This window comes from Zonotrichia leucophrys, chromosome 6, assembly GCF_028769735.1.
Source record: "Zonotrichia leucophrys gambelii isolate GWCS_2022_RI chromosome 6, RI_Zleu_2.0, whole genome shotgun sequence".
NCBI classification, from domain to species: Eukaryota; Metazoa; Chordata; class Aves; order Passeriformes; family Passerellidae; genus Zonotrichia; species Zonotrichia leucophrys.
In genome coordinates, this window is record NC_088176.1 from 25,722,645 (window position 1) to 25,738,726 (window position 16,082).

The following is a 16,082-nucleotide window of genomic DNA, read 5'->3' on the forward strand; positions in this document are numbered from 1 at the left end:
GTTGTTGCTGTAGCAATACTGATTAACAGAATGAGGAAGAACCTTTCAGGGAAGCAGCTGGCAGCAGCCTGGATTACACCTTCCACATGGAGGATAAGTAGGCTGATTGAAGCTGTCTGTCAAAGCCTGGCTAGAGCAGTTTGTTTCACCTGGCTTGTTCTACTATAAGTCAGTGTCATATTTTAATGTGAATTAGTTTTTTAAGTTGAAGGCTGGAAGGAATTTATTTCCTTTATGTTTTCTGTACTGTATATAGAGATAAAGAGAAGGCAATATTAAGCGCTGGTAGAATATGAAGGCTGGTGAGCCACGTAGCAATGACTTACATGTTTACAGCACCTTTTAAAAAAGAAGATTCTAGGATGTGCTCTATCCTTTGAGTATGGAAATGTGTGTTATGAGTTGTGATGCTATAATGGGTCTTGATAAAGACACATTAGCTTCTAAAACAGAATCAGTGAATAAATTCAACAGGTTTATGAGTCCTTCAGCTCAAATATTTCAAGAATCCTTTGTTATATGGTGGAATACCACTGTTTATAGTGAGGATTGTGCAGTAGGCTAGTGATGGCTATCCAGAGCTGTCTGAAAGATGAAGGGGAAAATGGGGTTGATTCAGTTAATTTTTGGTCACAAGATAGCCCCTTGGTCCTGAGAATAATAGCTGTAATAAGAAGTTCTTGTTTTGTATGTTAATTGTGGCATAAGCCTGTCAGTGCAACAAGACTTGCAAGCTCTTTACCAGATTAATAGTGCTAGTAGGTAATTTGATGAGCTACAGCCCATATTTTGGGGTTTGATAATCTATTAGTTGAAGACAGTTCTTTATTTCAGGGAGGTTGGAAACCTGTTCTTTGAGATTAATTGTTTTGGAGCACTTGAGAAATGCTGGCCAAGGAGCCTTGATACCACTCTTGCATTGTGTAATTTTCCTTGTGCAGCCTAGTCACTGTACTCTATATTTATTGCACTTTTCTCATGATTCAAAGAATAGACAGAATTGGATTGGAGTTCTATTGTTATTTGTGTTTCTTAAATAGCCACTCAGCGGAAGGGGGGAAATTGCTTGCATGCTGGATGCCAACTGAGATTTTTACTAAAACAGATACACAATGAGCTGATATTATACTAAGAGGGTCATGGTGGCTCAATCTGGAAGTTGGCTTGAGTGAATTGTCTAAATCTAGACTCAGCTAAATTCTGTGCAGCTCTCCTGATTTACTGCTTTACTTAAGAGTGGCTGTGGGTTGTACTTTTAGTAAGGGCAATAAAGTAAAATAATGGTATATGGAGAACAGAAAAAAAGATAAAGTTCTTAATAAAATTTTTGCATTTTTTCACGCTTTTACTAGAACATGGTAGAAAAACCTCTCCATAAAAAGATGAGAAGGATGGCATTCAGCATCCTGTTGGTCAAGAGAGCATAGTCAAAAAACAAATCCTTGCTATTGCCATGAAAGTTTCTAAAATCTTGTTTAGTTCCAGACTGTCACAATAATGCTTCGTGTGAAGTGCACTTAAGGATAGTAATTGAGTCCTCAGTCTTTCTTTCAACCAATACCAGAGATTTGGGCTACTTAATTATTTTAATTATGACACAAAAATATAAATACAAAAGACTCTTACCTATGGAATCTACATATTATCTACATATTAAGATCTATCTTGTTTCACTCTTTTTTCCTCAAGGATTTTGCTGTCAGGCAATGTTGATGAAATCAGATCCATAATTTCAAAGCTGGAGCTTTCATATTTCTCCCCTAGCTGTTACAATGTTACAACATTGATATATGTGACAAATACCAGCATTGAGTTGCTCCATCCTCTCTGCTCTGCTCTGGTGCTGGCCCACCTCCAGTGCTGTGTCCAGTTCTGGACTTCTCAGCGCAGGAGCTGAGGATGTGCTGGAGGGAGCACAGCAAAGGGCCACAGAGGTTATTTAGGGACTGCAGCATCTGTCCTGTGAGGAAAGGCTGAGACATCTGGGATCCTGCAGCCTGGAGAAGAGGCAAATCTCAGTGTAAATAAATACCTGAAGGGGAGGAGCAAGGAGGAGTGAGAGGTTTTCAGGGGGGTGCAGACCAAACCAGGAGATTTTTGTCTGAACATGAGGAAATGCTTTGCCGTGAGGGTGACTGAGCACTGGCCCTGGCTGCCCAGGGAGGGTGTGGAGGTTCCATGCTTGGCAATACTCAAAGCATCCTGGACGTGGTCCTGCACAGCCAGCTTGGGTTGGCCCTGCTCACTGGAATGCTGGAGCAGATGATCTCCAGAGGTCCCTGGCAGCCTCAGCCAGCCTGTGATTTGCATCGTTTGCATAAGCCTCTCTGGAAAACTCTAACAGATGACATTTGGTAAATAAAAAACAGATACAGCAGTGGGTTTCCTGCACAAGTTTCAAGACTAGAATTAGTTCTTATACAGCTTTTGATTTTCATACACGTGGTGTAATTGTTCCTAATTTTTGATCACTACAGTGGGATAAAAGATACAGGAAATGCACAAAATACTGTGATTCTCAAGGCCAATAAGGATAAGCCAACCAACCAAATAAAAATACTTGTACTATCTGTCACAAAAGGCAGAATAATACAGAAGAAATTTATGTAAATGAAATTTCAGGATAGGCGTAAGAATTATTCAGACACCAAAGGACTTGATAATAGACCAACATAAACAGAAGCATCTGTCTTTCTGAAGTGCTGGCTGATTAAGAAAATTACTGCATGTGTTTAACTAAGCTTTTCTACTAACCTTAGGTTAGTGGTGAGGATTAGAAGCTTTATTTTTTTTTTAATGGAGAATTTTTAATTTCATCTTTGTGGAAAGGCACCTGAACAACCTCTTCATTTACATGTTGGGCTTGAATATTATTTATAGATCTGGAAGCTGAAATGTGTCACTAGCTGTAACTAATGGGGAGAAGGGATAGAACAAAAACTGCAGGAGGGCTTCTTTGCCTCCTGCTGATCCACCTGCATAGAAGAGATTCTCTAAGCACCTAAATCATTGAGACTTGGTATCAATTGGCATTACTGAAGCAGCTATTGCATTGTGCAGAGGGGAATTATTTTTCAGAAGACAAACTCCTTTTCTGCAGCTCCCACTGTTTTCTAGAGGAAATACAGGTGTTTGGCAACTCCCCTGAATGAAGTCACTGAATTTGCGCAAGCTTTATACAAACACAAGAAGACAACATTTGTAGAAGAAAGTGTGTGCTGGGTTTGGTGTTGATGATACAGAGATGGGTTTGCTGTTGCTGAATGGGGCTTACACAGAGCCAAGGCTTTTTCTGCTCCTCACCCCACCAGTGAGGGGGCTGGGGGTGCACAGGGAGTTGGGAGGGACACAGCCAGGACAGCTGACCTCAACTAAGGGATATTCCATAGCACGGGGTGTGAGGCTGAGCATAAACACCTGAGGAAGAGGGAGGGAGGAAGGAAGAGGGTTGATGTTCAGTGTGGTGCTGTTTGTGTTCCCCAGTAGCACATGCTGGAGCCCTGCTCTCCCGGGGGTGGCTGAGCACCTGCCTGCCCATGGGAAGTGGTGAATGAATTCCTCATTTGGCTTTGTTTGGGTGCACAGCTTTTGCTTCCACTATTAAGCTGTCTTTATCTCCGCCCACAGTTTTCTCTGCTGCTCTTCCGATTCCTCCCCCATCCCTGCAGGGAATGCATGAGCAGCTCTGTGGGGTTAGCTGCTGACAGGGTTTAAACCACAGCAAAGAGCATCAGTAAAATTTGTGGAGAGCAGACTGCTGTAATATTACATGCACTTTAAAAACCCCTTTCATGACTGAACTGAGCTAAGTGCTATGAGGGCATAAGAAATAGCCCTATCCCAAAATCCACTTGCTGAGTCTGTGTTGTAATCTGTGCCTACAAAGAAGTCATGCAGCATGTGCTGTGTTACCTTTGAGAAACGCACAGTTTGCCGGGGCAGCACTGAGCGTTTACTCCTTGGGAATCTGTTTGCTCCATGTGTGCTGCAGCCTGGCACTCAAGTGGGAATAGCACAAGGGAGCCCAGCAGGCTGCTGCCATAGGGCAAACTGAAGGAATGTCACATTTCTCTTTTGTTGTTGCTGTAGTCCGACAATGAGCAGAGCAGAAAAGAGCTGGTTGAGTGAACTCCAAATTTTAGCAAGCTATTCCCTTGCCCTGGAGTTTTCTGGTGGTGGGTAGAAGGAATAAAATAAATCTGCAGAGAAATGGCTATTAATGATTAAAAAAAACTATGGAAGTTTCATAAACTTTTCTATGGGAAAAGACCCTTTGAGTAATGTGATTCCTGTCACTAATACTATTCCAACCAGGAAATAGTAGAGAATATAGCATTTCTATGGAGCTGGAGTACTGTAGCATAATCAGATATTAGCATCAGAACTGATCTTGCATTCTTTCTACATGCACCTGGATGCTTCACACAAAGCAATATGATGAGAAAGCTTAGTCCTCAGAGACTTAACTAAGCAAACACACTTGAGAAATTCCTTTACACCAGTTGAAAAAAGTTTACAAACTCTAGCTTTTCCCTTCTCTACCTTCTCTTGGAAAGGAGATCCATTAGAGCAAATCAATCTCTAAATTTCAGCGTCTTCACTGCTTAATGTTTTTCTCTTCTGTCAGGGTTGTATTTACGAGCAAAGCAATTGAAATACAATGTTAAGCCCAGGTGGAGCTCCTTCCCAGGACAGTTTTCAGGAGAAAAAGAGAGTTACTTGCATTTCTGGAAGATGGTTCAAAGGCTTAGAATGTTTTCCTCTTTGTTGTTCTCCTCTATAAGGATTGCTATTTTGCTTTGGCAGCAGTATTTTCAATTTAACAGGCACACAGACATGATTTGGAAGCTCCAACTCAGTGCTATCACCTCCTTAGCTGTTTAATGAACCAGCACTTCCCTCCTCTAACTTTAATGGATAACTCTAGAACAGAATGAAACTCATCCACAAAGAGCAGCAGAGACAGCAATTACTGAAAATTTCATCAAAGAACGTTTTCAAAGCTCTTTTTGTCCATTTATCGAGTTGTCTGTAAAGTTGAGACGTGTTTAATTTTACAGCTCTCTTTAAAAGGCTTTGCTTTATGTATCTGCTTTCATATGTATGAGATGTGTGGAAAAGCACTGTGCTTATTTTAGGGCAAGGGTTATTTTCTAGCCCTGTGTTAAAGGGGGAAAAATAGTCAGGCTTACCATTTACAAAGGAGCAGCAGGATGGAAAATTTCTTTGTTTCAACCAACTTGTCTATTCCTTTAAGAGATCAGGAATTTACTGAAACCTTGAAAGACCTACTGCTTTTTTGTTGTTGTTTGGGACAACCCAGAAAAGAAGGAATTACTTTTTGCCTAGCTTTACTAGTTGTGCAAAAACACCAGGGTTCCTGGGCTCTGAATCTGCAATGCAGCCAGGGACTGATTTTTCCAGCCTATGCAATGTCTTCATGGTTCCTTGAGGCCAGAATGCATTCTTTCCTAAAATTTCTATAGTCTACAATTCCGTTTTTCATCTGGGCAAGCAGTGATTTGGATTATAGGTGAATAGATGTTTTTGATAACTCTTCAAAGTGAGAAAGTCAGCAAGGTACATGAGCGGAAATAATGTTCCAGGAATGACTTATATGAGAAAAGAAAAGGATCAAATTCTGTCAGGAGCAATTAGTTCAAACACATCAATGAATATTGCAGTGCCTTTTAAAAGGCAACAGTCAAATTGCAAAAACAATCAGGGGAAAGGGATCTTTTCTCCATCTTCCCAATTCCTTTTGCCAATTGTGTGTGTGTGTGTACGTATGTGCTCTGCCTTTGTCTATATCTGTATGTGTTTGACTGTTAGCATATTTATACACATATCTCTGTAGCCACACTATTCTCTTTCAAGTTATGAAAGTGTTTGCTGTGAAAACCCAAAAAACTGAAGTCAGGAACTGACTTCATAGGGAAAACATATTCTACTAAAAGGTGATAATTTATAGGGAGATGCCAATACTTAAACAGTTGTACTGATATTTTCAGGTGGAATGTGTGCAGTTGCATCACATCTGTGATGTCAATAAATAAATGCAAACAAAGCCTATTAGGAACCTTACACTGTTAGCTCAGACTTGTAATGTAGAGGCTTCATACCCCTTGAAGAATTAGCTTCTTTTTTTGACCAAGCAAAAATTACAAGTTTTCATCAAGCCATTTTTATGTGGCAAAATTAACTTGTGAGTTTAAAGATGGATCTTCCCTGAGTGTGAGCATAAATATTGTCATAGCAACCTTTGTACTTCATTGCTTTCGGTTGTAACAATCATTTCATTAGGAATTGAAATTAATTTTAAGTAGTTTTGTTTAAAGCAGCACTCACAACTCACACAACCAACTAAAAGGTTTGCTAATAGCTTGAAGTCTGGTTGTGTTTTTGATTTTGTCTGTCTAGAACTCTGAAAGCATAGTAGTACCTTCTGCCCAAACAATGTAAGACACTGAATGGTGTCTTAGTCCCTAAAATAAAAATATAGAATAGAACACAGAATCTTAGTTAACAGTTAAGAAATGAAGAAGCAAAATTTTTAAAAAACCCCAAACAGATTTATAATATATTGAGAAAAAGATTTTGCTGCTAAGCTAATTACCTTATTTTACATGAAAATTGATTCTTGTTCTGCACCATGTTCTACATGTGGTAAAACCCTTTTTTAATTGTAAATTAACAATTGGGTGGGCAATGAGTCAAGAGCTCTTGTTTTCTATTACTGAATGCCTTGGTAATTGATCAAGATGCTGCTGTTTACAACACTTTGTGTTTGATCACCCTTTGTGTTCTCTGGTTTAATTTGAGTTCAGAGCTTGGCATAACAGTTACAGTATGAGAATATAATTTTGCTCTTTTCACTGTATTGTAATGCAGAGTTGGCTGCAGAGGCACCATGGCCATTACAGCCATGTGGGACTAGAATCAGGTAAACTAAGTTTAGTTTACTATGTGCACATATGCATGTGTATATGTACATTCATATTTACAGAATATATGAAGGATGTCTAAATATGTATATTTTCATTACATAAAAATATGATTTCAACATTGTTATCATCCTAAGCCTTTTATGTCTTCCCATCATGATTTTGTGTTCGTGAATTAGGCCTCTTGTCTTTAGCTGGTTTGTTGAGTCTTCTCTTGTAAATGTAGTATTTTTGAGGATCAAAAGGTATTGCTTCCTTTCTGGAGCTCTACCTGGCTGAATTTCTTAGCTATCACTGCTCAAAAAGAGTTTCACTGTGAGCACTGTACAGTGTGTGCAGTTGTGAAGATTGCTTAGACAGCAAAGATAAGGAGTGTGTTCTCTTTCACTATCTAATGAATTCCTCATGACTATCCACAGTCATTCAAAGAGATAATTTCCTTACTGGGATAATCTTCTTTTATGTACCCACATTTTGGTTACAGGAGCCATTATTGTGCTTTTCATGTCTCAACCTGCTTCCACCTTTTTGCAAGGCACTTTGATTTTTCTGCTCCCTTTTCTCAATTTTATGTGACATTCTGTACCTGAGCACTTTTTGGCAACTCTTGAGCAAACTTCCCCTGTCTGCAGAGAGTCTATTTTGGCTCATCTTACTTCCACAGTGCAGCTGGGCATGCTAGATTGAATTTTTCTGCTTCATACGTGCCAGCTGCCAGACCTTAATCTCTTTCTAAAACCAAGAATTATCAAACTCCTCAACTTTTTTCTCTCATTACAGTAGCTTGAGGCCCATATGGCAGATTTACATAGGAAGACAAAACAAAGCAATTCTGCAATTATCCTCAAAGCAAAGGCTTCTGTGTTGAATCAGTCCCATTGCACAGATTTGAGTGGAGCGGTCTCATGTGTCTTTCTGACAAAGCGATAGATTAAACTGGGCACCAAGAGCACTGAATTTTAATCTGCATTTCAGCACTGGCTGCCTGTGTGTCCTATGGCCAGAAATTTCACCATTTGCATTTTAGATAGTAAGCCCTCCAGAAAGAGGACTCTTTCTCTGTCTTGCTAAATTTGCACAGTGCTGCTGCAGCAGGCTGCAAACCTTCAGCATGTCTGCATTAGAAGTTTCCTTCATCACTGACATCATATTTGTGATCTGAAACACTCTTAGCTGCTTCCATGTGTTAGAGGACCTTGAAAACATTTATAGCTCAGCTCTTGAGGGTTCATTTACCCTGTTTTACAGTGAAAGAATTAGGGATGAGAAAGCCTTCAAGCTGAAGTTATATAATGACTCTATTCTATTCTGTCCCCTAGAAGGACATTGTATCCTTGATTTGAGGTGAGGCTGCAGCAAACCAAGAAGTTCTTCTGCTTCTGAGAGATGTGAGTTGACAGATAACACTTTAAATGCATATGTTGTTATTACGCTAGACTGAGTCAAGGTAGCAAAGGTGGCAGGGGTATGGAATCACTGAATTCCAATCTGGATCGCTGGGGAAACACATTAATTGTAAAACTGCACTGCATTGTTGCTTCCTCAACAGTACACAAATTACAGATTTACTTTTTAGGATGGCTTCTGCAACAGCAGGAAGTCAGAAATATCAATGTGTGACTGGTTCAGCACTGTTAATACCAGTCTAATGGCAAAAGTGCTTTTTCTACCAGCAGTCTCCTTGAAGCACCTTGGAAAAATTGTATTAGTAGTTTGACCTGATTAATTAATTTAATGGATAAGATTTTCTCCTGGGTCTTCCTCAATATTACTGAAAATCTGAACTAGACATGACTCATAGATAAAACTAATGGAGAAGCCAGCAGAAAGGGTTGTTTTAGTGAAACACATTTTGCCACGTGTATCAAACATTTGTCATTGGGGAGATGAAAAGGAAAGAAAGAGTGAACTGAGAGTGAAATATATGCACAACACACCACTTTCCTTCAAATGTTTTGTTTTCCCTCTTTATTATGGCATATTCCTTTCTTCTTTTGATTACTGAATTATATCAAAATACTTTTCTTTCAGAATTAGGAATGCAGGCTATTAAATATGATTGTTTCCTAGCCTTCTGATTGTATATTTTTTGTTAAAGCCACCCCTATTATCAAGATATTGATCCTGGAAAAATCATAGGGATGGGAGGGAGAAGTCAATACTGATTGTTGCTGTCCTCTTTTTGTTGTTTCTGTTTTGCAATTCCTCCTTGGAAATCACTCAGCAGGCCCTTCCAAGAATTCAGCTGCTAATATAACATAAAGAACAGGAAGCAGTGGACCTAAATGACCAAATACTACATGGTGTTGAAATTGTGAAGCTATTTATGTGGCGGTTTTCATCTTGGCCAGCTGCCATTGTTTCAGCAGTCAGTTGCATCCCCAAAGTTGCACTGTTTTTTTTTTTCCACAATTCCATGTGTTATGCTGAGGTAGGGTGGCTATCCAACAGGTGCTGTCACTTGCAGGGTTCATTCAGTAATGTAGCTACAGATGTGAGGAGCAGACCATTAACTGCATTGGGCTCAAGGACAAACAGGGGAAAATACACTATAAGTGAGACTTGTTGAGAAATGTCATTAAAAGGCAGGCTTTTCAGAATATGGTGATAAATCCTCCCAGCCAACAGTTGTCATGCCTTTATCTAAATAAGATGACAAAAGTAAATAACATAATGCCTGTTTCATGTGCACAATCAGGGTGAGAAGCAATTCTGTCAGCATGAAATCTTCTGAGATGGAGAATAGGCCTTCTAGGATTGTGCAACTACAGGAACTTCAATTAGAAACTTAAAATGTTTGGATTTCTTTACTAGACAAGCATACAAATTATTAATTATATTTATTTATTGCAGAAATAAAATGTTCAGGATTTATCAGAGTGTTTTTTAAAAGTGCTATTTTCTCTTTTTGGCTAGACTCTGGTCACATGCCCTTTTTCCCCTCTGATTCTATTTGTCCTATTTTCCAGTAAAATGTGATATGCATTTCTAAAGTTTCAGCTCTCCTAAATATTTTAAGAAAATACAGGTTATCATGATGTTCTGTATTAAATAGTTATACTTGCAGAACCCTAACCATAATTTTGGTGCTTTTAAGGTCTTTTTGCATATGTACTTAAGAACTAAAGGTAGAAAAAAAACACAAACCTTTTTATTAGCACTGTTGCTTTGCTTCACCTCAGTCCCAATTAACCTTCAGTTTATGTGGAGCAGCAGGCACTGTGTCCTTGTTTGCAAGATCTACAAGTTTTATGTGAGCTGTACCATGACCTTAGTACCTAATAAAAATATATATTTAAAAATAGACAGAAAAGTCAGAAAGGAGAAGGAGCTTCAGAGTGGCAATACTACTTGACATCACATGTCCTTTTCTCCCCTAGTTCTCCTTGTTCCCTACCTATCTTGTTGATAAATAATCTCTGTGTTGCTTGTCTCTTCTGTGAAAAGGTTCATTTGTACTTGCAGCTAAGGAATGGTTTCATTTTTTGTATGATCCTGTGTCAGGAGTCCTTGAGGTGTCTCCATATCCTTATATTTCAATTATTTTGTGAAATTTTGGGTGTGGTCATCTTGTCTAGGACCTCAGGAGGAAAGAGAGCTCTTTTGATGTGTGGGAAGCAGCAGTGGGTGTTGCAAACTGTCCCCACTACCTGGATGCTGTGGAGCACGAAAGAAATGTGGGTTAAAATGGCTGGGCTGCTGCCTCTCTCCTTCCAATGGCCTTGAGAACACCTGGTGGATGCAGCCCTACATGGAAACGTGTCATGTTCCCTGTTTTTTAAAGCAAATGTAAAATAGCTTTTTACTAGGAACTTCTACTTGGAATAGCTTTCTTAGGGAATTTGAATGGTGAAGAGGAAACATATCACAAGTTTTATATTTCTGGAAAATTAAGAGGTTAGGGCAGATATTCTTTCAATTAGGATTTTGCAACTAATAATGGGTTCTGTCAAAATTGCTTGTGGCTGTTGCTCTTGGAGCATGTATTGTGGAATTTCACCTCTAAAGCTGCAAACGTTCTTGAATAAAAATGAAAGGAATCCCAGGGATCTGGTCCTGCACTGGTGCAGGAGGAGATGGACAGGAGATAAATGCTTCCTCTATAGGGTTTGCTGTTCTGAGTGGCCAGTGCTTATTGCTGGGATTGTACCTCACTCTCACCACTTGTCTGGCTGAGTTATGCCAATAAGAGGCAGGAAGATGGCTCCTTAATTTAAGGGCATTGAAACTGTCTGTAATAAATAATATTGGTGTAAAATATTACTGCAGCAGCCTAGACAAGGTTCAGTATGGTGCCTAAAAGTGTTCTTCTGTAGTTGTAAATCCTGTCTGTTATGCTATTTAATCCATTGTGGAAGCTGGACTTTGGTGGATACTTGAGCTCACTTTATGACTAATTGCCAGTGTCCGTACAGGGTGATAAACCAGTCTGCTCCTTCAGCACTCAAAATCCTGCTGACAGATAGCATCAGATGCCAAGCAAGAACTGATACCACTTGAGTAAGGTGAAGGAGAGATTCATGATTCACATCCAAGGTCTTCTTGTACCTTGCTTTCATCTCTAACAAGGTGCAGGAGTCAGGCTACTGAGCCCAAATATCAAATACAGCAGAACTCTCATGAACAGTATGAAATCTTCTCCTTTGCTTGGTGGGCAAAAGACCTGCTCCTCTCCCAGATGCACCAAAGGCAGCATGGAGCTACCCAGTTGATGGCAATTGCTGTGCCTCAGCAGACATCCCTGTTTGTCAGGAAAGAAACATCACCTTAGTATAAATTAGTGTACTTGAACACTAATTCCAGCCTAAACTGCTTTATGTTGAATTGTGTGGCAGCAGGCTTGTGGAGATAGCTTGATATAAGCAAAATAACCCAACAGAAAAAAAGCTTAGACACAAACACCCCAACAAATCCACCCCAAAACCCCCTAAAACAAATGCAAAACCCCTGAAAAAATAAAAAACAACCAATCAAAACCCAAGAAAAGCTGGTGTCCACACTGACTACATGCTAAAGAATGCATAGAACCAAATCAAGCCTAATTTCCCCATTGCAAAATCTAGACATTGACTTAAAATTCTGCAGAGGATTTGGTGTCTTCTACAGCAATAGTCAAGGTTCTTCCATAATAAAGTAGTTATTGGGATAATATTTGGGCTCACAGCATAAAAAGAATTAACAGAAGGGCATAGCAGAAGATATTAATAGAAAAATCCCCTCTTGGTAGGCTTCAAAAACCAAGATGTGTTTAATGTTTATATTCTGCAGACTAGCTATATTCAGTAAAATTGGTATTTAGATCAAAGGCTTTTGTTTAATTTGTTTTACATTAAAGGAAGATAAAGTATCTTAACTACAGCTGTTCAGGTAACTGAATATGGGAGAAGATACCCAGATATAAATTACTACATTGTAGGGCAGCCAGCATGCTAAAAGATATATAAATAAATGAAACACAGAAACAGAAAAAGAAATACATGGAAATATCTGAAATTGCATATGTATTTTTCATATTTCAGGGTATTTTTTTCCTGTCTAAGTTGACAGTGATTCATGTTCTTGAATCTGGATTTATTTTTATACTTATTCATATAGAATGTAACTGCTGTTTTACATAAGCAGAATTTTTTTTTGTCTTACTGCATTGCAAGTATACATGGAGCTATAAACACCATGTGCATATCTGTTTATTGGATTTTCATCCAATTTGGAGTGGAAGATACCTTGGTTTTCTTATAAACTCAGTTTCCATTAAGAATGAAATCAGTATCATATGTGGTGTACAAGTTCAGTTTTGTTCGTAGCTGTTTGTCCACCAGAGCTTTGTTTTTCCTTCCACCTGACAAATCTTCATTCATGCATCATGCCTCAGTTTTCTGAAAAGCCTTGCTTTAATACCTTCTGAGAAGACAATTTATTCTCATTTGGCCTCTTTTAGCTTGTCCCACTGTTTTTCTGGTGATCTTTTCTTGTCTTACAGCCTAATAGCATAGGGCTTTTCTATTTCTGTTTTTCCATCTCATAGCCTCCTAGGGGGTGCCACCTTTCCTCCAGTGCCACCACCAGTGCCCATCCAGGCTGTGGAAGCTCTCAGGGCTCCAGGGCAGCAGGTAGATGGGTACCAAGCCATGGAGTTGATAAACCTGCATGTTTGTGACAGCGACAGCCTTTTCAAAGAAACTGCCAGCAAATGTTCTGTCACAAAATTAGCTTTCTAGACAGACCACATTGAGGTCTTATAAGGTTCATTAGTCTGTCCATTGACTCCTGACATGAAGTTTATTCTGAGATGCAATTAAGGCCTTCATTTAAGGACTTTGTTTATTTTGAGACCTCAGTTGTTTCTCTCCTTTGTTCACAAGGGAGCATACAACAGTCTCATCAAAGGACAGGGTGTGAGATTGCATTGCTGTGCTCATCTGCTGTATGAGACTACAGCAGCTCAAGGCCACTGTGGTGTTTTTAAACTGTTTTTATTTCCCTCACAGGATGTATTTGTAAGCAAACATAGTTTTGCTGTGCTGATATTTAGCACAGCAGGTGTCAGGATGCAGTGCCAGGATTACCCCTTACATTGTGTGCTTGGTGGCGTTGTGGGACCATCAGGGTTATACTTCTTGCACTCTGCTTTACAGTGGCATTTTGAGGTCTTCCACCTGGCTTCCTTTTTATTTCCCATCTTCTTTCACCATCTTTTTTCCAAGGACACTTGACCTTTTGCTTGGCTCAGCCAGTCTGGTTTTACTGTTAATTGCCCTGTATGGAAGCATCAAACTGAATCCTGCTCATTGTCTACCTCTAAAGAGGAAGGTGTGATGTTTCTGTAAATTCCCTCTGGTTTTTATTTCTCCTCTGTGTCAAGTATGATTTATTGACTGGTCAAGATGCTATTTTAAGCACACTGAATACATATAATAGATGTTTGTAGCAGGGGTTATTATCACTGCTGTTGGGGTCATGGGCACAACAACAAGAAAAAGCAGAGCATGGTTATGACTCTGGGGCTTTTGTACATTTGGTTCAGTGTATGGGTTATAATGACCCAAAGAAGGTGAGCAAAGTTAAACCAAGGTCTCCCAGCCAGCAGAATATTGATGTGCAGTTAGAGGCTGTGCACCAACCAAATTGTTTCCCATGTCCTGTTAAATGTCACAGTCATTAGAACGAGAAGAGAGGATTAGGAGCAGTAATAATGAGGTCTGCATGTCTGTCTGCACTCTGAATGGCTCAGTGTGTCTTATTTTCCCACCTGTAGTGCTCAAGTTCAGTGCACACAACGTATACTGTGAACTGAAGAACAAAATGTGGAGAAATAAGATTGCCACAGATGTCTAATATAAAAATGTGCTAATTAAAATGGGAAATGGCCGTAGGTATAAGGTCAGCATTGTTTCCTTGGTCTCAAAAGCAAGGAGAATTGCTCAGAGCAGGTACCCTGAGTTGGAACTGAACCCTGTAGAAAGTACTGTGAACTGGAAAGATACAGCACAATCTAGGTTGACAGGGAGGTTCTTAGCCAGGGCATGAACACAGGCTCTGTAAAGGGGATAGAGAATTCTTCTTTGGTCACTATTTTTTCCATCAAATTTTTTCCTAGTTATGCCATATCATGAGCTGGCAGAGCAGGGACTGAATCTGTTACTGGGAGACGGGCTTATAAAAATCACATTGTCTCAAACTGGAAATAATTAGAGAATTTAATATAGCCTAAAAAACCCCAAACCCACAAAGCAATATTTGAATCTTTTCTGGGCTCTGGTGACTGATAAAAGTGGTATTTTGAGTTTCATGGCGAAGGAAATAATAATTGAATGTGGCTTTTTAAGCCTTTCTAATTTTTCTTTTTTGTCAGCTAGCAAGAAATAATCTAAATGACATTTAGATGTTGTAACACAAAAACTGTTTTTTAAATCCATGGATATGGTTTTGATATTCTTTTAAAAATTGACATAATTTTTTAGGTATTCATCACACTTTTCTTATGGGAGAAGACTTGCTACATATTAAACATTTTTTTTGAGCATTGGGTAAAATAGAATATAGGCTTGGCAAGCATTTCTCCAAGCTGGCATATGGTGAACAGAGGATGCCAAGGTACAAGCCAAATTAATTATTATTGCTTGCAGGACACTGTTGGAAGCATTTTTTCCCCATCCTTTTATGCTGACTTTTCCATAACCATTCCCTCACTCCCATTACAGGAAGACACTTGAACCTTTTCTTGCTAAGCAAAGAAGGATGCATAAAGAGAAAAGTAAAGCAAGTTTGTGCCCAGAATTTTACATTTAGCATCAGCTTTTGACATCTTCTGGAGTGTATGGAGCCAATGAATCACAATGTAGTCAGCCAAGCAGTCAAAACAGGACTTTGAACTTTTCCTGAGATGGAATCAGTAGCAAAAGCTCACATTAAAGGTGTTGGAGAAATCTATTTCAATAGCTAAAGTTTTTTGGTCTCCTGAAACTTAGTGCTGAATTAACATTTGTGTAATTATTGGAATTTAATTGTACTGGTTATTTTCCATAACAAACAGGTTTGAACTTGTAATAATTCAATTATTGAGTTAACCAGTATAGTCCAGGATGAGGTTTTCAATGATGACAAGCCAATCATCAGTAAAGCAGAGTCTGCTCTGAGTTTTCTCCACCATAAAACCACAGTGGTTTCACAGCACGGGCCTTTGCAGAGGATACAGAATAATTGCCCATTACCAGGTCTGGTACTTGAAGGCAAACAGAATTTCTGCCTTCTCTGACTTTCCCTCAATGAAAAGAAAAGAAAACCAAAAAACCAACCCAAAGCAAACAAACCCCAAACAAACAGAAAATGCAACAAAAATCCCAAAGCCTACCCAATTTATTTGAAAAACAAGTAATTCAACAACTAGATTGTCAAAAATGCTGGATCTGCAAAGTAACCTCTTTTCTTGGTCTCATTTTTATCACTTGCAGCAGATTTTAGCCATTTGTTTTCCTGAATATGATTCAGAAATATTCAACAATATTTCAGCAACTCAAGTTTAAATGCTTTTTTAAATGTGCTATTAGTTTTGCTTTTAATTACTTTAAAGGAAATTCTTGGGTTCAATGATCCTGATATCAAAATAAATTCAAAAAGTAGTTATTCTAAATGCTTTTC

General features: G+C 39.0%; 1 long non-coding RNA gene across 2 annotated transcripts in view; it reads left to right on the forward strand.

The window, feature by feature from the left end:
- LOC135449635 (uncharacterized) overlaps positions 1 to 16,082 on the forward strand; it is an 87,085-nt gene that overhangs the window by 5,286 nt on the left and 65,717 nt on the right. Inside the window, exons 2-3 of one of the 2 annotated variants that reach the window (XR_010440793.1) lie at positions 6,892 to 6,943; positions 8,264 to 8,332. The exons of the other annotated variant lie outside the window; for it this stretch is intronic. This is a non-coding gene — a long non-coding RNA (uncharacterized LOC135449635). The remainder of the gene's footprint in view (positions 1 to 6,891; positions 6,944 to 8,263; positions 8,333 to 16,082) is intronic. 2 annotated transcript variants of the gene reach the window in all.